The sequence below is a fragment of the Tyto alba genome, unplaced genomic scaffold (assembly GCF_018691265.1).
Source record: "Tyto alba isolate M040663 unplaced genomic scaffold, T.alba_DEE_v4.0 Super-Scaffold_7, whole genome shotgun sequence".
In the NCBI taxonomy this organism is placed as follows: domain Eukaryota; kingdom Metazoa; phylum Chordata; class Aves; order Strigiformes; family Tytonidae; genus Tyto; species Tyto alba.
The window spans coordinates 9,967,136-9,988,427 of NW_024881328.1; the positions used below are offsets into that span (position 1 = coordinate 9,967,136).

Here is a 21,292-nt window from a genome sequence, read left to right on the forward strand (position 1 = left end):
CCCCACTGAGACCTACAGGAACATGATGGGAGGTGGCTCACTGATGTTCCCCTCCAGGAGGATTGGCAGTGTTAAGCTACCTCTGGCCCTGCCTGGGTTGGAATAACCATGAGCTTTCCCTCCTCCTTCTGAACATGACTGGAAGTGGAGATCACAATCTACAGCTAGTGTTACATGTGTTAGGTTTGTATTATCTTCCACTTCATGCCAAAATAAATGATTTGACTGGAAAAAGCACTGAGAAAAGATTAAGTTGAGGGATGGATAATTGATGCAGAGGAATATTGCTCTTCAAGTGTGCCATTTCAGAAACCTCTCCTTCAAACAAAATTATAGCAGGTATTGACACACACAAAGGTTTTCAGTTGCCTGAGCTTACCCCAAGTACTTTTTTCTCTAAACTGAGATGCCTGGCACTTTGCTGGTACCCTCCAGCAGGAAGGGCCCCAGTCCCAGTCCTGCTTTGGTTTCCCCTCCTGGCAGAGCAGAGTTTCCCTGCAGGCTCATGCTGCAGCCAGAGGTGAGCTGTCTGCACCTGTGGCCCCATCATGGGTTCAACCTGCAGTTTGTTAACAGGGCTCCTGGCCAACCCTGGCACCTGTGCCAAAAGGTGTATTTCTGAAATCAGGTAGCTGATGAAATCTTTTGTAGTTTGTTTAATAGTGGACCTGTCTTTTCTGTGGGGATTGACTGAAGACTGAAGAGCATTTACCCAAAATTTGAGAAGGATTGTAAGAAACTGAAGGTTTACCCAATTTAATTTGTATGAAATTCTGTTAGTGTTTGCTACTAGATGCGTTTTCTGAACACAGTTTCCATGTAATTTTCACAAGGGCAGTATCTGCTCTGCAAGAGGAGGGAAAGCATCAGACCAGTTGCCCCCAGACCTGTGCTGATCTAGTCTCCCTCCAGTGGATGGGAGCCCAGGACCAGCTCTTCACTTTCCAATGAGTGATCACTATTTATTCGCTCTTCTGCAGCAAAATTGCTCCAGGTAAAAACTCTGCTGAGGTTCTGTCTTCCTGATGAGCGGAAACCCCATAGGTTTGCAGCCACATGCCAAAGGGAAATTGAAATGAGAAAACTGGGCCTCAAAACATGTAAATGCCCAAGCATGAAACCTGGCTGTTTTCTGAAGGGTTGTTCTTGGGTGGTGCAGCAAACATCGTTGCTCATGATACAGGGCCCTGTATCACTCAGGGCCACCAGAAAGGCTGATGTACTGTGTTTTTAAACTCACTTGAAAATAGAAAAGAAAAAACCTTAATCTTTTTATCATCTTTTGTTGTGCATATCTCCTCATTTCACTAAAACCAATGACAGATGTGCAAATTAATATTGGATCAAAACCTTAACAACTGTTTAATTTTTAAGTTTTCTCTATTTTTTCCTTGACTGTTTTTTCCCATTAAGCATTCTAGATGAAGCAGCTGTTACCGGGTACTGCAGTAATTATTTGGGATATAACATATTTGATGTGGATTTTGGAGACAATTATGTGTTTAAGCACTGAACTGCAGAGAGCAACATTTTGCTACTTGATGGTAGAGGAAGAAAAGGGCTCTCACGTGTTTTTGTGAGGCACAGAGGGTCACAGCCTGGTCCTGGTGCCAAGCTGGATGGCCGCACTGTTGAGATATTTTCAAAGGGCTGGAAATGGGAGTTCATTCAACCTGGGCTACAGCAGAGGCAGAGCTCCCCTGCAGCTCTTCTGCCCCGGTGCTCAAGTGCATCAGCTGTGCTCTGGGTACAACAAACTGATGAAGACCTGTGGGCTCCATCTCAATTACTCCTTGGAAAGGATAATGTCTGTGATTTCATTACTCTCTATACCTTTGTATTCATCTACTATTATATCTTGCCTTTTAAAAGCCAACTTTTCAGGGTTAGGAGCTGTATTATGAACAGCACTTGGCACAACAGCGTTTAGCCTGAGTCACCACTGGCAGCCACCACAGTGGCACAGTGATAAAGATGTTCTGTAAGACATAACAGTCAGGGAATCTTTTTAATTCTGCAGCTGGACCATACATCCCATCAGAGTTGTATAGGAGCTTGCAGACTGCTTTCCCCTTCACAGTCCCTCTGCATCCAGTGAGGTGATGCTGCTGCCAGGCCATGATGCACTGAGCAGAGTTCATCATGGGTGAGGTAAGGATCATGTCTATCAAAATATTCATGATTGTTGATATACAGAGATTCGAAATGTGGATAAGTGGATACTATGGTAAATGCTCTCAAAGAGGAATCTTGGAAACTGCCAGCTTAACCCTAAAATGCATAGGATTAAATAAACTAGTGCTTTGTAACAACTTTGTACGTGACCAGAGAATGACATACTTTTAGGGGCAGTCTCATTTCTTTCAGGGATGATGAGGTTTCTACCTCTTCAAAACAGAAATAAAACTAAGATAGGCAGTTCTCTAAAAAAAGTCATCCTCATTACCTTGCACACACAGTTTTTGCTACATGTACAAAATTGCTGTGTAAATCCTTCCCCAGAGTGATTCTGATTTATACCGGTGGGTAAGCGAGGAGAATCAGGCCTGACACCGGGTTGCTGAGCTGCATTGCTTTCACTCCTTTCATCCAGAGAGTGCTTCAAAGTGCTTAAAATAAAAAGCCAGGTCCTTTTTCACAGATCAGTGCTCTGATTTACTACTTCAAGCATCCTGGAGAAATCCGAGATGATGATTGTAATGGTTGTGGTCCTCCTCTGCCATAGGCCTGGTCGATCTTCTCTTTCTTCTTATTTCCCCTCAGGGGGCTTTGGGAACTATTCTGTATTTTCCAGCAAAATTGCTTTTGTAAATGTTAACATTACAATGTCTTTAAACAATGCTTATTTACTAAAAACTAAGTCCAGAGGAGATGCCAAGCAGGTATGTATCCACCTGACTGCTTAAGGTCTGTTTATTCCACTCTAACGAGTTAAGGAATCGAGAAAGGACAGAAATCACAATATCTTAATTTCTGCCTGTCTGACTGCAACACTGTGGTTTTTTGCTCGCAGATATCTGCACAACAAGTTAGAGTAGTTCCATTTTTGGACAAGCAGAGCCTAATGAGCCATGTGTGAGGTTGGAAAGCTGGTTGTTAAAGCTTATAAGTAATTGGTTAGATTTTTCTGCTTGTGCAATTTGTCCCAGCTCTATCAAATTTATATCATCTTCAGTGCACCAAATGAAGTATAGAGCTGTAACTCCCTTGAACCTTTAGCATAAAAATCTGTACGAACCATGGAAATTCTGGACATAAAGATTTACCATTGGGAAAAAAGGTATAGAGTTAAGAAACTGAAACATTGCAATAGAGTATTGTGGTTGCACCTTCAACCACAAGCAACCAGATTACTAATAAAAGTAAACTTTGTCTGTGTGGAGAAAGGGTATGTTTATATTTCCACCTGGATCATGTGACCAGTTGTTAGTCAGTGTATGCCGCCTTCATCTGCAAATTTTGCTTCTTGTGTTAGGCTCTTCTGAAGAGCAGAACCTCCTGAAACCTCTCAGATTGAATTGCAAAGTATGGCAGTACAGTTGCATTGACTGGAATGACCTCTGCTTTGAAAGGGAAAGAGGTAATTGAGTTTCCAAATTCAAAGCTGCATCTGACATCAATCAGTTGTCAAATTTCATTAATTCTCACACCCTGAGTTCTAGGAAGATTGACTGTACATGCCTTTACGGCTGGGAAAATGCTGAAACTCTGACAAGCCTTGATAACCAAAGTTACTTGAGAGAATGTCTTTAATAAATGCTGGCTCACTTTTCTGTATGGTCCAGACTTCTTCAGGTAAAGGGTGTTATCCCAAGCTATAAATATGTATATATTAAAAATAAATATATATATATGTATAGAGAAATACATGGAGAGATATATATCACTCTCTAGATACAAGTTCTATATAGATACAGACACATATATATACATACATACGTGTGTGTATATATACATTAACAAAAATCCCTATACATTCAAACCCCCCCCCCCCCCCGAAAGGGAAGCTTCTTATAACTTGCCAGAGGAATAGACCCACCACACTGATTCACTGATTCCATCGTGGAGCGACAATGTTTAGATGCTCCTGCTTTAGTACACAGACAGCAAGAGGCATGGATGTGTTAAAAACATGCTAAAAATACTCTCCTTGGGTTTAAAAGCATGCATTACAGGTAGATAGACATTCACAAAACCAGTTATTGTAATTCTAATGAGGAAATTCTTCCACCTTTAAATCTTTAACCTGTGTAAGGGATCTAATTGGAACATCTGCATAAATTACTCCAATGTGGTAGCATTTCCTACTTGCTATATTGCTTCATTACTACTGACTGCTTTAAACAAAATCCTGGAGATGTTTTACACTGGTGTGAGCAAATGGTCTTGAGTAGATTTGTCCATAATGAAAAGAGCAGTAATGGTGATTCTGATGTGACATTTGCTACTGTGTCTTTCTAAGCTGTGTTGAACACTGCCAGGCATCTATTACAGTGAAGTGGATTGCCAGGTCTTCTCTGATGTATCAGACTTAAGGATGACCTCTGCTCCTAGTGTTAACAGAGCAAAGGCTTTTATCAATAAGAAGGTCTTTACCAGGTTCCTTATTACTTACTGTTTCAATATAATGCCTATTTCCATGATAGATTTAAGGCTTTTTACATAGTGTATACAGTGAAATATATTTCTTAGACACATACCTTGTTTCCCCTGAAATTATAGAATGAGATACCTTGGGCCAGGAGTAAAAATAATTCAGGATTTAGGAGCAAGAACACTAATGACAGCTTCAGACGCTAGATAAATTACTGTGTTTCTAACAGTGTGAGTAATTTGTTGTCATGAACCTGAAGATTTCTTTATTTTCTGAAGCAGATAATCATAGAATCATAGAATGATTTGGGTGAATGGCCACAGTTCTCTTGATGCAGCCCAGGATACAGTTGCCTTTCTGGGCTGCGTGTGCACACTGTTAGCTCATACTCAGAAAAAAATTTTAGTAAAGGATAAATATTATCAAAGAAAACAAATGACAAGAAGTTTTCAGTTTCCTGCTGCCTCTGTGCTGCTATCCAAATACAGATAGCTTTCTTCTTGGAAGAGTGCTGGGCTCTAGCAAGAGATATTCACCACTGATGCTGAATATCCATGGTCCTTAAAGAACTGCTAAAGTTCTAGGCATGAAAATCAGGTGAGCAGAAAATATGTCTTTTAATTTCATAAAACAAGAATTACCCAATTAAGGAACCTTAGTCCCCATTCACTATCCTTGAATAATTTGTTTGGAATCTAAAAATTATAGTATACATTTGTGGACTTAGTGTCCTACAAAAACCCACACTGGAAGGAAAGGCAATGACTCCCAGCTTTGTCTGAGGCAATAAATAAGATCACTAGATCTTTGGTAAACATTTGACTTCCTCTAGCTTTTATTAATATCTTATCTTCATATTCTTATCTAAAGAATTAATTTAATCCATTATTATACCAACCACAGCAGCTGCTTGTTCATGCCTCCTTCACCTCTCTACAGCTCCCACAAGAAGCTGAAGTCAACCAGCCTGTCACAGATCTACTTAACATAAGTAGCTGGTTGGAATGGGAGATTTATAATTTTTATGTTCTCCATTTATGTCACCAAAAATCTTAGAAACTCAGTTGTATACATTGTATGCTCAGTTGTATAGATGTCAGCAGCCCAGAACTCATTTTAGATAATGGTTATTTATGCTTATTTACGGCAATGGCTGCATTTTTTTCCTTCCTGTCATCCATTCACCAAAAACTGTGATTCCACACTTACAGAAATATTTTGAAGGTTTGTGTAAGCTAGAGCACATTTGAAACAATCAATCCAGTTAAAAGCATGGCAAGTAACATTTTTCTAGTAACTGCTGTAGTGCATTACCTTTCTCCTTTAGCCTTTTAAATCCCAAGATTTTCTTACAAGAAAAGAAGTCATAACTTGAAATAAAGTAGATTCATGATTAAGATATTCATTATAAATTCCATACACATTGGTTGTTTGCAATGATTTTTTTTTTTTTCTGCTCGTTCCTCTGGCAGTAACAGTAAATTAATGTGTTTGTGACATTTCTGCAATTCTAACTTTGAATGAGACTCATACCATATATTGCATTATAAATACTGACTTACATTAAGTCCCATGTGTGCCTCTCATGTAGAAATGAAATAGACAGGATAGTCATTATTCAACTTAATTTGCAATATTTATTACCCTTGGTGGATATGAATGTATTTGTTACATTCACAATAAATGACCTCTGGGTTTCGGAGATATGTATTATGTTAGGAGAAACTTGCAAGGAGTAAATAATACCCTTCCCTTTCACTCTATGAAGCTTCTATTTCTACAGTGCTGCTATTGTGTCCTGTTTCTAAATTTAATTTATGCTAAGCTGAGAAGATCTTGCTAATGCTACGGTGTGAAACAAGGGAATTTGTGTAAATGCAGTGAAAAAAATACAACCGTGTGACTTGCCCTGGTAACATTCAGAGAAAAATGCCTACAAGGACCAGCTGTAGAGTAAACATGACATAATCTTGGATAGTGTAAAAGGTGACTTGTCCTTAAGATAAGAAAGAAGCAACAGAGTTCGTTATTACTCACAGCTGGGTGGTTAGTCTATGCTGTTGGCTTGTACTCAGAACAAAGCAGTCTGCATAGGCATAACCATGACATCAGACTATCAGTTCCTTTATCAACATGGACTGCAAAGCACAGGAAAAGCAGATGTAGTAGACTGACAGTTATGCATCTGAAACATTAGGTAACTTTCCTAGCGTTTTCCTATTGTTGAAAGCTGAGTACTTGTAGTGGTCAGAACTAAAATATCTTACCTGAAGGACTGAACCAAAAATCATAGAATCACAGAATGGTTTAGGCTGCAAGGGACCTTAAAGATCATCCAGTCCCAATCCCCCTGCCCCGGGCAGGGCCCCCTTCCCCCAGCCCAGGGTGCTCCCAGCCCCGTCCAACCTGGCCTTGAACCCTTCCAGGGAGGGGGCACCCACAGCTTCTCTGGGCACCCTGGGCCAGTGTCTCACCACCCTCACTGTCAAGAATTTCTTCATTAGATTTAATCTAAATTTACTGTCTCTCAATTTAAAACCATTACCCCTCATCCTATCCCTACACTCCCTGATAAAAGGTCCCTCCCCACCTTTCCTGTAGCCCCCTTGTCCTGGGTTGAGTGAGTGGCGGAGTTTTTTTGGTGGCAGGGGAAGGGGCTACAGGGGTGGCCCCCTGTGAGAAGCTTCTTGAAGCTCCCCCAGCTCCAAGCCAGCTCCACCTCTGCACCAAAACTGAGCCAATCAGCTGTGCCTCTGCGATAACGTAATTAAGAAGGGATGTGGTGTTGAGCAGTTGGACTTGTGAGGAGGAGTTGCTGCAGCTGCATGAACACCGAGGTCAGTGGAGGAATGGAGGAAGAAAGGAGGGGGGAGGTGTGCCGGAGCAGAGACCCCCCTGTCACTCCTGAAATACAAATAGGCTCTGTTCCTTTAAAGTACTGGAAGGCCCCTATAAGGTCTCCCCGGAGCCTTCTCTTCTCCAGGCTGAACCCCCCCAACTCTCTCAGCCTGGACTCACAGGGGAGCTGCTCCAGCCCCGTCATCATCTTTGTGGCCTCCTCTGGCCCTACTCGAGCAGGTCCGTGTCCTTCTGATGTTGGGGGCCCCAGAGCTGGCCCCAGCACTGCAGGGGGGTCTCACGAGAGCAGAGCAGAGGGGGACAATCCCCTCCCTCGACCTGCTGCCCCCCCCGCTCTGGATGCAGCCCAGCACACGGGTGGTTTCTGGGCTGTGAGCACACATTGCTGGCTCACAGGCAGTTTTCTACCCACTAACACCCCCACATCCTTCTCTGCAGGGCTGCTCTCAATCCAGGTGTCCAAAATGTCAGATGATTAGATGTTGTGGTTTATACCTGGCCAGCAACCAAATACCCTGCAGCTGCTCTCTCACCTTCCCTCACCCCAGGGAGTGGAAGAGAGAATTGGAGGGGTAAAGGTAAGGAGACTCATAGATTGATATGAGAACAATTTAATAATTGAAATTAAATAATAATGATAATAATAGAAATTAAAAATTAGTAATGCATTATGTGATTGCTCACCACCTGCTAGCTGGTGCCCAGGCCATTCCTGGCCAGTGATCCCAGAGAAGCAAGAATCCCAAAAGCACAATCCCAGAAGAGGGCAAGAACTTCCTGGCCAACCCTCACCTATATACTGAGCATGATGTTTTATGATATGGAACATTCCATTGGCATACTTGGGTCCATTGCTTTGGCTCTGCTCCCTCCCAGCTACACACAGATACATTCTCTCAGTCTGTGGGCCATCCCTCCAAAATGTGTAGTGAGTTCATTTAGTCCATAACTTTGGGACTTTCATGACAGTCTTTCAAGACAGGAGGGATGAGGCGGAGTTTGCTTCTTAGTTGATGAAGTAGGTGTCATTGGATGAAGCAGGAGAATGCGATGTAGTCTCTGTTGTATGCTACTTTTGGAGCTCATAGTTGGAATAGCTGGCACAGTCGATGCTTATGATCTGTGGATTGAAGATGTCAGTCTCAAGGAAGGTGCTGGACACCAGTTGCTGAAACTAGTCCTGACTTTAACAAAGTTCCTTTTTCATTAACCTGGGTAATTCTTAATATGATGCCATTAGTATAATATCTAAATGTCTTCTTTATACCGCTTCTGAACACTCCCGTGCTGGTTCCATAACTACATCTCATGGCATTCCTAACTATCCTGGATATGCCATTGGAAACCTTTAATCATGTGCACTGTAGTTGCAATGCACCTGCCCTTAATTTCTTGTTGTTACTGCATACTAAAGTACAATCAGGGTGCTTTAAACAGCTTTTCTTCTTTTTTGAAATGCCTGTCCACATGCATGTTTTCTCTGAACTATCCATGCTAATTTTACCTACGTTTTTCCAGAGTAAGCTTAATTTGTATACTTTTCTTTACTATTTAAAAATCCATCCTTTTAAAGCCTTTCCTTCTTCAGTCGTCTTCTGTGCACGTCACTCCAGTTTTACAATGGATTATACAATGTATCTGGCTCAAAAAGAATTTCTAGTATTATTCAGAAAGCTCGCGCTTGTGTCTAGCCTGTCAAACAAAAGGTAATGATGTCCCCAGATGCTTGTTGATGAAGACTTGGCAAAGCTCCCTTCTTACTGGGTGCTCTGTATTTGTGCAGACCTCATCTTCCCCTTGGTTATCTTGCTGTTGTCGGTGGCTCATAGGAAAAGTGTTGAATCCTCCCATGGAATACTGTAATCTTCCTGGATAAGAATACATTATGTAAGAAAAACACAGAAGTCATCCCCATGTCTCATTGTTCTCTTAACCTCAAACTCAAACTATTTTTCTGTTAGTTGGTTTTGATATGTAGCAATTTTTATTCCTTATTCTGGAGATTCTTACAGCTTCCCATAATTTAGGTATTTAAACTGCAGAAATCTATATAATCTGGTGTTTTAAAAGGAAGGTTTTTTAACCCAAGATAGTTTTACCTATAAAAGTTAAAAATTGCAATATGCAGTTGGATTATTACTATCTTTAAGACATTTAAACCGAATTTATTAATAATTTTTTTTTTTCCTGTACCCAGTAAAGACAGCTCTCTAGGATGCCAAAAAAGACAGTAATTCAAGAGGAATCAATTATTTATTTATTTTGCTCTGTGGACCCTGCCTGAGCACTTAGTGATCAGCCTTTCACCCAGAGTTATACACTTACAGAATGATCAGCTCAGTTTGTAATCAGTAATTTCCAGTTAAACTACTGCTGTCTCAGAATTTAGAAGTCAATGGTAATGTCGTTAAAGGTGTGTCTTTCAAGTGCTGTGGAATGACTGAAAAAAAATCCCATGTTTCAGAATACTCCTGCTCATCACAAGCTCATAGTCTTGCCAGTGGCTGATAGCAATTTCTGATTGAAAAACTATGGCATTGGCTATGGGCAAAATGGGTTGGTACAATCAACATTGAATTCTTTAAAAGACCCTTCTCCTTTTGAAAGTGGATGCCTGGCAGATTTCATTGGAGAAGTTTTGGAGAGGTGGTGATGGAGAATGCCTGTGATATCGTATCACCTGCCGGGGTACTAATTTCCACTCCAGTGAATTTTGTCCATGTGGCATGTTAGTCTTGGTTTATATCAACAAGAAGAAGATCAAGATGTAAGGATGTATTAGCTTTAAATGTGATATGTAAACATGCTGTATAATCAGCACTGATGTTGCCTTTTCAAATACTGGACATTACTTTTAACCCCTTATTTGCTCTATTATATACTGTATTTTTTTTGTTGTTAAAAAATTCCGAGCATGATATGATCACAGCAAGGAAACTATTGGTGTGTGTCAAAAAATATGTGATTATTCATCAATGAATTAAAACATTGTTTTTTGGCTGCCATAATTAATTTCCATTTTGAAGTGCAGAATTTTTATATGAAATATGTTCCTGGGAAATACACAAGGGAATAATGAGGAATGGTTTATGGTGAATGTTATGTTGGTATTTAAGTCCTCTTTTATATCTTCTATCTAAGCAATTTTCAAAAAAAAATGTGAAATGTTATTAGTTATATTTTAAAACTAGTAATGTTTCAAAAAATTGTCTGTGATAGCAAAGGTGATCTGTGTCATAAACTGATAAGGAAAACACAGATCTTAATTAATTTCTTATGTGTTTTCATTGTGATTTGACACAATAAATGTATAGATAGAGCCCATTTTATCCTGTTTTACAGGCATTCTACTAACAGGGAAAAGGCATTCTTGTTCTGATCCTAAATGAACAAACCTCAGAAACAGAGATTAATAATGAAGAAGCTTTATGGTAGAACATAAAGTAATTTAGACTGACATATTATTTTAGTAGATATGACAACAGATCCATATATTACAGGTTGGTTTGTTTTATTTTGTATTTTCTTTTTCTACTTTGATCAATGCTAGAAATGAAGCCGAAAGCTTTTTCAGTGAAATGTGTTGAAGCTGTAAATATGAACAAGTTTACTTTGGTAGGGTATTTTTTAAAAGTTTTGACTCAATGCATGTTTGATTTGAGCAGTATCCCCAGATGTAGCTGTTCTGGCTCTAGCAAGATAATAACCCTGTACAAAGAGCATAAATTTTAGTATTCAAAGACAGTAGAGAAAAGTAATCTGGTTTTGTTTGCAGGGAGCTAAAATCCAAAGTTACTTCCAGTCCAGACTATCTACAGTTTTAGATAATAAAATAAAAGGGACAATATAAAATAAAAGTCCCACTAAATTAAAATTGTCTTTTGCTTTCAGTAACATGGATGCCTCTTGTGGCAGTGGAAAGCTTCAGTACTGACTTTGCATCTTGCTGATTCTTTAGTAAAGGAACTGGTAGTCCTGGCTCAAATACGTTTCAGAAAGAAATTAAACAGACCTGACTATGCCATATTTACTTAAACAAATTGAGAGTGTCCCTGCAATCAGTGGCACTGATGTAAAGAGACCCTACAAGAAAGGTCAGCTTCTCCATGAGGCCTTTCCCAGAGAATTTGTGTCTCACATCCATCAGCATGTAAATAATTTTATAAAGCTCATCTAGTAAAACTCTCAAGTGTCTAGGTGCAGAGGACATGTCAACACCAAACTAGACACAAATGTTTTGTTTTCTATTTTTTTGCCCCCCTGTTGTGTGTGACCAGCTACACTGGGAGATTCTCCTCTCTGTTGGGAAAGGAACTTCTTCAGAGGTAACTAAACCAGGAACACACATAAGTCAAAACCTCTTATGTCATTGATACAACTTTTGTTGGAAGATCTTGCAAAATTCACAAATATGGCTGCTGCCTTCAGCCTAAAATTGTAGCATACAGGATGCTGTACTCAAGACATATTAGAGAGCAAACAGTCTGAGTCAGAAATGCATGTCACCATGTACTGTTAAAGGAATAATTCATCCTGCTTTGTCATATCTGCAATTAGAGTAAGTGATATTTGTTTACAATACCTAAAAAACTGTGGGAAAAAAAAATGTTTAGTGTGGGAAAAGTCCAGAGACAACTTTTATGCACTGTTGATACCTTAAAGTTACTTGTACACACTTTGATTTCCAACTTAGGACACCATCCACAGATGTCAGTGATGCCAGTAAGAGCTATTACACCTGAGAAAAAATTAAACTGTTTATTCATTGAGATTTGACTAAACAAGATAATGACTCACAGGAGAGAAACAGAAAGGACCAAAGAGTCCTATGATAAAACCCTAGACTTAAATCCCACTTAATCAGAATTTTGCTGTCCATTTTAATCTGGCAATGAAAGACTTACAGTGCAAGGGTATGAAATGCCAAGTATCTTTTATGGGGACAGACATCAGAAGGTGCAATCCTCTTTGAATATTTTGTGCTTACTCATACAGAGTAAAGATTTTGGTAATCAGGGTTACTAATTCTACAAAGGAGGTTAGTTTGTGAACTGACAGAAAATTGGAATTTGAGATTTTACGACAATTTTAAACTAAGCATGAATAAGATGGAAATAAAAGAGGATGAGAAGAGATAGTTTCTGTATTAAATACAAAATAGGAAAAAAAAATTAATTCTTGGAAGAAATATGTTAGGATACACTTCATAACTACTGATATTTTTCAGCAGAAAAGAAAATCTCTGTCTCACAGAAATTCATGTTGCAGAAGGTAATTTTGTTCAATTCATAAATCCATATACCAAAGATTTTTGCTTTCCCAATTATCCACATATTCACTTCACAAGAAATAATGAAGTATGTGGTAAATGTTTCAACTGATCTTATTTTAACATTTCACTATCTGTATGACAAAATGCCATGCATAAAATCTTATATCAGGTTTTTATTGGTGTAAAAAAATGATTCCTTAAAACATTTTGCATGCTCATGGATGAGAGTCTAAAATCAAAAACCATAAAATGTGTTATTGGAGATCGTGTTTTTCATAAATGACAGCTGTGCTCTCCTCCCATAACACCACTGCCAAAGCAAAGTGAGATAAGAAAACTTTGTCGGGGAGCTTGTTTTATATAATTTATACAGAAAATAAGTCAAATATTTATTGCTTAATGGAAATGTTTTTTAACATTTGGTACTTACAAAGAACTAAAAAAATCCTTTCTGTCTAGCACATGGTGGCTTACTGAAATGGGTCTATAGGCTTGTTTGCCTGTCTTTGACTGTTAGACTAGATTCATTGCTTTTAATTCAAAATATGGATATTGTAATTATCTGAGGACACTGTAAAGTTATGTGGTACATTATTGTCTAGTTCCTGCTCTGAAAAAAGCAGTAGAGCAAAGCCCTATAATTCTACATAGCTCAGCCTTACTACACAATTACATTTAGACATAAAAAGCATTGCTTTATCAAAAAAAAAAATCTATGTATAAAATAAAAAGGAAAATGAGCGAGAAGTGTCTGTTAAATCAGCTTGAGAATAATTAAATAAAACTAGCTTCTCTGACTCTAAACTGCCAATACGAAGCTTGCAGAATGCAGACAAAAATCCCTCAATCTCTGTCTCACCTGACTGCATTTTGGAGCACATTTAGTGCTATACTTTCTGTTTCTGTAATATCACATAAAAATAAAAACTTTGCTTAAACACTCACAAATCCTAACTGTTTGTTTCTGATGATATTTTATTTTGTGGGAAATGTCTGAGAAGTAACTTCCTTAGCATTTGTAACTCTTTAAATTTGTGTGTTATCATTCCAGAGAAATAAACAACTCCTGGTCACCGTGGCCAAGAGTAAAAACTTGTTGAGCTCATTGTGGAATTTGACAGAGCCCATTGTAGAGAGGGTCAAATTCAGAGCAAGGAATCCTACTATGTTTATATAGTATAGATGCAGGCACCATCTTAAACTAGTGTGGTTTGATGAAGGGACTTGTTCCTGGCAGCTCTTTTCTTTCTTGCTGTTCTCCTTTTCAGCTTTTCTGACCTGGTTTTCACCCTTCTATGGTTCCATTCTTCTCATTCCTGGAGCAGAATATAGCTGCAGAAAGATTGAGCACTGGATGGGAACTGCATCAACAACAGTGACAGAGTTACTGCGTGGCTGTTTCTGCAAATGTCTTTTTTGATCTTTACTAACAAACAAACTCACTTAAATGGAGTGTATATTCATGTTTCTAGTGAGCTGAAGCAGCTGCATATTGAAGAGGCCAGCCTTGTCCTCAGATATCATCCAAGTGATACTTGAGATGTACACATGCATAAGATCAAGGATTCCTTTTGTGAGTTTAGAAATCCACCCAAAAGCCATATCAGGACTTATACAGCTTTAAAGCGGTGTCAAAGATGCCGTAAACTATGGCCATCTGGAGAAACCTGACAAAGCTGCTTCAGTCTATAGGGATAAATAGAAAGTAGCATCAGTGACTCCCACCACTGCAATTTGTTATGAATTAACTCTTTTTTTTATCTATTTTTCTGATGATGGCACTTTTTATTGGTCCGATTTCATTCCTAGGTTGCAAAGATGCTGTCCTTCAGAGAAGCTAGGAAGTTTCACAACTTTCTCATACATTAAATTTTAAGAGCAAAATTTCAGAAGTGCTAATCTTTTCCTTACGATACCTCTATGAAAATATGTGTGACAAAACAGAATGGGCAGGTAGCTGGTATGAAATAGCCAGCTCTTCAGCTCTGGCTCCTAGCAGCAGAAAATACTGTGCCATCCCAAAATACATTATTTTGCTGAGATCTGACCAAGAACAAACATCTAAGGAGTTCTCTGAGATATTAGTGAAAGTTATGAACTAAGAGCCAGAGATGTTCATGGACCAGTAAATGTAACAGATCACTCCTCGATCCTTGACTGTTGTTGAGATTTGCCTGTGCATCCCTCTCCCCTTCATGTAGACATATCTTTGCAAAATTTTTCTGTGGCTAAGTCAGGAAACAAGTGTGCAAGCAGTGTACGCAGAAGGATTGAACATGCAGAGCAGGGTTTAGCTTGAAAAGGCTTGAATAGTCTTTGATTTGGAAATCATAGTTAAAAGTCTGCTGAGGTAGCGTTACTTACTGATAATTAAATCTTTACAAGTCCTTAACAAAAAGAGGAAAAAAAAGTGACCTGAGAGATACCATGTAACTTTTCCAGCTATCGAATTATATTTCTTTTATATTGTCATGTGGGAGAATTTTGTATAAACACGGACAGTGGAGGTGAGTCTTGTCACGATCCCCTCTATTTCCTTCTGTTTTAAGCAACCAGAAAACCAGTCAGAAATATCTAGTCAGACTCGTCCAGCTAGTCTGCACCTCAAGAATTGTTAGTAACCAGATTTTACCACATACGGTACAATCAAAGCAAAAACCACATAAACTTACTTCTGTGGGTAAAATCCTATACCTTGCCAGATGTTGAAAAACATGTCCTTACATTCTGGGGCTTTGATTTCATGCTGTCTTGTTTCCATCAGATATTTGGAGGATGAAAAGTGGTGAGCAGCTTTAGTTTGCAAAATGTCTCAACTTCAGGTGTTTCTTATGGAGTCTGAGGAACCAGAATTTGAGGCAGTGACTTAAAGATGGTAACATTTAGTTTGTAATTAAACAAACAAACCCAAACCCATTGAACGGGCCAATTTATTATTTTGTTTTCTAACAGAAGGCTTTACACAGGTTTTGAGGACTGGATTTGCCATAATAAACTTTTACTGAAATTCGCAAATATAACATTTCTTATTTTTAATTGTTGCTGTTGCAGTCTTTGGGGTTTTTTTCCATAATCATTGCATAATGTTCCATTAATATGATGGTGCCTTGAAACTGAAATGGACAGGACATGGATTTTGAAGCTGTTGTCCTGAGGTAGGTAAGCTGTGAGAGCAAAATGCCTTCGTGCCCTACAGAGAAGGCTTTAGGGCCACAGCAGTCAGAGACGACTTGATGAGATCAGCTATTATGTTACCAAGTGTTCCTACCAAAGCCCTGAGGTGTGGACTTGAGCTGGAGAAATGAATATCTTCAATTTATTTCACTTATATGTTTCGTCTATATGGGTGAAAAGGAGCTTATATATCTGGCCTGTCTTCTCCAGTAAAATTAAAAACACTGAGGTAAATAAAAAGGTCTCCATATTTACTGTTACATAAAAAAACTGATTTTAGAGGCCAGATTCTGTATTTTGAAAGCTTGATTTTGGTAGTATTTCCTCTTTCTCCACTGAGTTTCCTGGCTTGTATAACACCAACAGTGTATCTGTTCTTGGGCATCACAGGAATTAAATTTTACATCAGCCTCCAGGCCTGGTCCCCTAATTAGAGAGCTGAAATGGTGCTTCCCATGATTCGTCCTGCTCAGCCAAAGTGTTGGGACATTGTCAGTTTTTTAAGAAACTTAATTTCTTTCATTAAACCTTTTAAATGTAAAATGAACTGGATTTATAAAGTACTCATTACTCGTGATTCTGGATTGAATACCTTGTGTTACATCATTCTTTATGCGTTATTGAAGCAGCCTTGGGCAAGATTGTAAGGCAGTACTCCTAGTGAGCCCATCATAAAGATGAGATGTTCATCTCATCTGGCAATTGCTGAGAACAAAAAAATGACACATAAATTACTTTTAATGGTACCTGGAAATGCTACTTGCTAACAATAGAAGCGTAATCCCTCTCTCTTACCTCCTTTCTGTGCTTCCTTTGTAACATCCTCAGCAATAACCTTGGGGTGGAGCAGACTTTGCAGTGCAATTGTGATAATGCTGGCAGAAGCAATTGTTGCATTTGCTGTTCCTTTCAAGAATGAGTACACATTGTTTATTTGAGCCACATATTGGGACTATTTGTAGAATGTCTTAAAACTTTCTAGAGAGACCTTCCTTGTCTAAAACAACTATAACAGAGAAACTGTAAAATTTAATTTCTGCTGAAAGAGTTACCTTTTACTTTTACTACAGCAGTAAAATGGATGCTAAACATATGTTGAAAGATCACAGCTGGATATGAAAGAAGTTTTTTTTAATCACTTGAGTCTCAAAAATTGAAATTATTCTGCATTTGTGTATAAAGGCATTGATAATTTTTTTCTTTCTACAGGGTTGTTAGGTGTCATATTTCTCTAAAGTTCAGCACTGTAGCTTTATGTTATTGTTATACAAGTATATAGCTATAAAATACAGACTGAAAATTTTAGTGCAGGCTTAAGTTCTTCCATTCAGAAAGAACATAAACCTCAATGAGAATGAAATCAAAAGTTAACCCAGCTGCTGCTAGACACCTGTCCTCCCACAGCTGATGTGTGTCAGACTGCACACTGAAAGCTGTCACCGCTCCTGCACCAAGAGCAGATCCCCACCAAGGCTTTGCAAAATTGTTCCAGCAAATGGCTCTGCCTGCCTGGACCTTCTCTGCAGAGATCCTGCTCCCATCGTAGTTGTAGATGTGTTTTTAAGACCCCTCCCATTAAGAAGCAAGGCTAGTATTACAATTTATAACTGGAATTAGATGTAACTTAACTCCTTGCTGTCAGATAAGAAGAGAGTGACTAAGGTGATTGCATATATATGAAATAGCCCAAACATAACAGATGGCTGCATGAGCCATGCAGCTATTTCAGAACAAGCAGTAAAGGTGAAAATGAATTTGGAGTTGATCGATCTGGATAGTTAGTCAAGACAGAGCAGTGAAGAGGAGATAAAAAGTAAAAAGATTTAAGACTTAATCAGCCTGCTGAAGACACCAGTCTTTGTACCACTAAAAATGTAATAGTTAGTAATTTGCTTTCAGATCTGTACTGAATTAATAACTAGGTTAATCTACAGCCTTTTTTTAGCTGGCCACAACAGAAAAATCAGCAACAAATACAAGGTTTTATATAGGAGAAGGTAAAATTTAAAAGAGGACCTTGATATATAGTAGTCAAGGCAGTTTTGACTGATGAGGGAAAAGTATTGGAAGATGCTGGCAGGACAAAGAAAAAAGGTTTTCTTTTTCGACTTTGGAGAAGTTGCTATGAGATATAGAAAACACAAGGGGAAAACCTTTTCAGGAGGCTTTGAGATGACATAGAAGAAAGACTGTGCCGTTCAAGAATGTTGGTCTTTAGCTGAAGAGAGGGAATGGGAAGGTATTTTCCTAAAATATCCTTTGTAAAAGCTGTGGTTGGATTCAGAAATATGTTCATTTGTGTGGGAAGGAGGAGGAAAGGTTAAGTTTTCAGCTTCCTTCACAAAGACTTAATATTCAAAGGTCATTTGACTATATACCTTACAGTAATTAATGTGAAATGAGAGCAATTAGTGATCCTTCATTAATGTGTCTGTTAGATTAGTCAGCTTCTATTTTAGTCAGATGCTATTTAGCATGCTTTAAGAAATTTATTTAATTATTTATTTATTTTCCCCCCAGGATTCAATTTCCATTAAAATTCCAGCTGGGAAAGGTGTGGAAATAAGAATAACAGCTGATCAATTTTTCCCAGTCTTTTAAAGTGACCTGTTCCTTACTGACTTTCCTGAATCTGATGTCTAGTGAATTATTTTGATTTTAGTTACTTTCTAAGGTTCAAAGGCAATCAGGTGGCTGCATATCATAGAATCATAGAATGGTTTAGGTTGGAAAGGACCTTAAAGATCATCTAGCTCCAACCCCTATGCCATGGGCAGGGACACCTTCCACTAGATCATATCAACAAATCAATGAGTGTTCAACTCCCACTTGCACCTTTCAGATTTTTACTTCCATTTTTAAATATCTGCTGGGAAAAGAAGTTCAAAATCCTCACTCTAAGATATTCTTACTTCAGGATATTTTAAAAATGTTAATCTAGGACATTTTGTGAATTACTTTTTATGGCATCTGTACTTGCTCACATTGAGGAAGGAGAGTTCAAGTGAGGATTCAGCGATTTGTTTGTGAGTGTCACAAAGTCATTCGCAGTTCTCTGCTAATGTTTTCCAGCTTCTTCCTACCTGCTACACTGGGTGTTGTGAAGCTTAGCTACTGTTTGAAAAGATTTATTATAATGTTTGTAAAGGATTTTGAAATCCTCAGATGGAAAATGAAATAAAAGTGCAAATTATAATTATCACTATTCCAAGCTTTTTAATATAAACACCCAGTTAAAACAAATTACTCATCAACTGACTATTTTCATGTTCTCACTGAATCTTGAAATTCAGTTACTTTTTCCATTATTGACAGCTAAGTTGGAGTAGGATTTTTAATGTGAAAGTTGACCCTTTCATCTCAGATGATATGAAAGGACATTTTCAAAAATCAGAAAAGATGTACTTGCATATGCATTGGTGGTAATGTTTTACCATACCAGACTCTAATTTTCTCCATTAAAATTTTCTTCTTTTGCATAGTCCATGTTTAGAAATTCTGCTGCTAGCTGCCACTATTCCTAAGTGTGAAACAGATGCAGACTGGTTTTCATTGCATAGAAAAAGTAACACTATAGGAAGATCTTATTTCATTCAAAATTGACTGACAATAAAGAGACAGCTTGTACGTGAAGATTAATGAATTTCCCAGTGTTTTTAATCCTGATCACTTATGGCAAAAACACATGCATGAAAACTTTATCTCAAATAATGCTGCCATAGGTGACATTGCTGTGATGAGCCAGGAGCGTAATCTAAGTTGTACGTAAATGAACATCAACGTGTATTGGATAAAATACAAAATTTTGTTTTCACTCAAGTCAATTAAGCTTAAGTACATAATTGTTTTGTTAACTCAGGGACCAAAGACTCAGTTCTTATGGCAAACTGAGCAATTGTACCCTGCATTCCCAGCAACAGAAAATTTTGCGTGTTTATGAATAAAGGATCAATGATTAGGAGAAAAACATCCCTTTTGTTGATTCAAGATTACCATCAGCTGTTAAAATAGAGAAATTAAAAAGCAGTAAATCATTAAAGATTTGGAATTGCCAAGGTGAAGCAAAATGTCTGCTGTAATTCACTGTTGACAGGGATACTGCTCCAACCAAAGATGTATGTACCAACAAATCCTCCAAGAAATGTTCTAATGAAGTCCTTATTCTGCAGTCAAACTCAGTCCAAAGAGGTGTTTCTCAGTCCAAAGAGGAGGAAGGGGAACAGCAGTATTGTACAATGTGAGAAAATAAGTGAGCTCAAGGCTGAAAATACTAAGCCTACAGGAATTACCCTTTGATGAAAATGCTGTTTCAATAGCCCAGAAGATCTGTGAAAAAAACAAGTCTGAAGTTGGACTCTTATTTGAAGTCAACAGTTGATTACCTTCTTCTAAACTATTGGCTTATGCACTTTATCGGTCTAAAAGTCAGAAGGCATTACAAAACCTTCAGAAATGACTTTTCAATATCCCAGAGGACCAAGACACTTTAATTGAAAAGGAAATTTAGTATTTAAATAATGCAAATTCTTTAAGGTCTGTTCTATAAGGTTTTAGGATACATTTTCTTTGTTTTTCACTCCATCTATTTCTATAAACTTTAACATAAAATGTAATGTACCAAGCCACCAGATTTAAAGGGAAAAGATGTCAAGTGTGCTATAATTACAGCTGCCAGACTTCAGAATTCATTTGAACTATTTGTTCTCTGATAATCTACAAAGCTATCACTTCAAAGACATTACTCTTTTTATTCCTAAGCAATACCAATTCTGACTTCTTATATCTGTTCAAAATTGATATGAAATTATTTGTTTTAAACTTGTGTATTTATCTTCTAAATTCAGTATCAATAGGAAGTATGTATTTGATTTTGGTTCTTTTTAATCAATGTAATGGTATTTGCTTACTTATTTTTTAATTTAGTAACAGTATTTTTAATAACGTAAGTTTCAGTATGGAAGTGTTTCTTGCTGGTCAGATATATTTCAACCCACAAAATTCTAGACAGTATATTTTACAACTGTAGACTTTAATGTTGTGAAAAGGTGTTGTTTTATTGGAAAAAATATTGATTTTAGGTCTCTTTGTTGCCCCATTCCCTGGGCAACACAACAAGAACCACACAATATTTAGAGAGCAACTCTGTCAGAAAGAGAGATTTTGTTGATGCTTAGTTAAAAAAAAAAAAAAAAAAAAAAAAAGAGAGAGAACAAAAAAAAAAAAGAACATCTAAAATAATTCTTTCCAAAATAACAATACAGGCTATTTTACACCACTCTTCATTGGGCCAGCTAAACAACAGTAGTTAATATCTTCTTAATTGTCACTAATTCTTATATAAAAAGGTAAAAGTGTGAAGAGATTAACTGATGTCTCTGAATTCAGGGTACATC

The 21,292-nt window shown here is 37.9% G+C and overlaps 1 long non-coding RNA gene across 1 annotated transcript in view; it reads left to right on the forward strand.

Annotated features, from left to right (window-relative positions):
* Nucleotides 1–936: 936 nt before the first annotated feature.
* LOC116964244 overlaps nt 937–21,292 on the forward strand; it is a 29,930-nt gene continuing 9,574 nt past the window's right edge. Inside the window, exons 1-2 of the long non-coding RNA XR_004408635.2 lie at nt 937–994; nt 2,021–2,151. This is a non-coding gene — a long non-coding RNA (uncharacterized LOC116964244). The remainder of the gene's footprint in view (nt 995–2,020; nt 2,152–21,292) is intronic.